Source organism: Triticum urartu, chromosome 7, assembly GCF_003073215.2.
Source record: "Triticum urartu cultivar G1812 chromosome 7, Tu2.1, whole genome shotgun sequence".
NCBI classification, from domain to species: Eukaryota; Viridiplantae; Streptophyta; class Magnoliopsida; order Poales; family Poaceae; genus Triticum; species Triticum urartu.
In genome coordinates, this window is record NC_053028.1 from 24,848,488 (window position 1) to 24,850,322 (window position 1,835).

General features: G+C 43.6%; 1 long non-coding RNA gene across 1 annotated transcript; it reads right to left on the reverse strand.

Annotated features, from left to right (window-relative positions):
• Window positions 1-390: 390 nt before the first annotated feature.
• On the reverse strand, window positions 391-1,237 carry LOC125522366. The gene is made up of 2 exons (XR_007289746.1): window positions 903-1,237; window positions 391-816 (listed from the first exon to the last, which is right to left on the reverse strand). It is a non-coding gene; the product is annotated as an uncharacterized LOC125522366 (long non-coding RNA).
• Between the last annotated feature and the right edge of the window lie 598 nt (window positions 1,238-1,835).

The following is a 1,835-nucleotide window of genomic DNA, read 5'->3' on the forward strand; positions in this document are numbered from 1 at the left end:
CAGAATGAACTAGTGCTTGTGATGGAAGTGTCAGTACGAAGTACTGCTTATGGTTCTAGTTTTAATATCAACTCTAGTTTTATGATGTGAACATGGTCCTTCTGGTACTGTCAAATGACCACTATTTATGTTTAAGTTCAGTGGTACTGTCAAATGATCCTTGAATGTATGCATGTTTGCTGCAAAATTGTCAATGCTACTGTAAAATGACCACTTTGAAATTTGGTGTCTAGTGTACTGTGCTACCACTGTCATTTGGTCAGTGTGATTGTGCTTGTTCCTCTTAAGTATGTCCATGTAGTACTTCCTGCTGTCAAAAAAAGGATGCGTAGTACATTTATACTGTAAACTCACAGCCAGTCAAAAATTGCAAACTTTTGCTGTACAAAGTATCAAAAAATGCATACTTGAGCTATCAAAACTAAGATATTCAGACATACACAGCATATTTAGGTCTGTCAAAACTAAGATATTCAGACATACACAGCATATTTGGGTCTTTCAAATTCATTCCAACATGATTCAGATACATTACATTGCAATTAAGATAGCTCCAGATTGCATCACTCCGGAAACTGAACATTTATACATCTGAATCACATCTATACATCTGAATCACATCTTTCCTCTCACACCTAGCACTAATTTCTGAAATTACTTCAGTCTTCTTCTCCAATTCCTCTCTCAACGCAGCAACTTCTATCTCATTGGACTGAATAGCAAGAGCAGCCTCATCCACACTTTGTCCCGAAGATCTCCCAACAAATCACGGATAAATGGTGTCGTCGGCCCCTCATGCCATTCGATGAACCCATGCTGTCCAATTGAAAAACAAAATTCAGAACAAGAAAAGTACAACAGAGGGGAACATACACAGCAAACAAGAGGCGAATTTAGCTTACCTGGTTATCCACGCACGAATAGTACCTCCTTCCTGGGTTTGCTGGACTCCCTGAGATCCACCGTGCAGCCTTCCTCCCGCACAAGCTGCAGAACTTCGTCGGCTCGTAATCCATGGGCTGCTCCCGATGGGACGGGCGACCGAGCTGACCCGCCGACGCCTCTCCTTCGAACCGCGCCACTGCGGAAACAGGATGAAGCAGAATGGCCGCCGCTAATGGCCGACATCGCCAATCGCCGCCGCTAATGGACGCGGCCAGTCGCCTCGGCCAGTCGCCGCCGCCAGTCGCCGGCGGAACCCTACTTTTGTTCCCCACCTTGCGCTGAGCAGAGTGCGCTTCCAGAACAGAGGATATAGAGACAGGGGCATCGGGTAGCACACGTGGCATCATTTATTCTAGGGAAAACTTTGTTTTTGCCGCTCTAGTCTTTGCCAACTTTGCTTATGCCACTCTAGAATTTGACATTTCACTTTTGTCACTCTTAGCTTTTGACAATACATCACAAATGCCATTTCGTGGCAAAAACGAAAATTTTAGAGTGGCAATTGTAATACATGTCAAAAGCTAAGAGTGGCAAAAGTGAAATAAAAAATTATCATTTTTGCCACGGAATGGCATTTGTGATGTATTGTCAAAAGTTAAGAGTGGCAAAAGTGAGATGTCAAATTCTAGAGTGGCATAAGTAAAGTTGGCAAAAACTAAAGTGGCAAAAACAAAGTTTTCCCTTTATTCTAATCACTCACCTAACCCGGCCTCCTCCTCTGCCACGTCAGCGAATCCCATGCTAAACCGGACTTAAGGGCGCAAAGAACTGGGATCAGAGAGGTGGGGGTGTCGATTTCAGTGATTCCAAGGTTGGGGTTTGAATTCGTCAGGTCGAACGAAGACAAGATTTAAAACAAACTTCTCCCGAAAAATAAAAGTGAGTGGTTC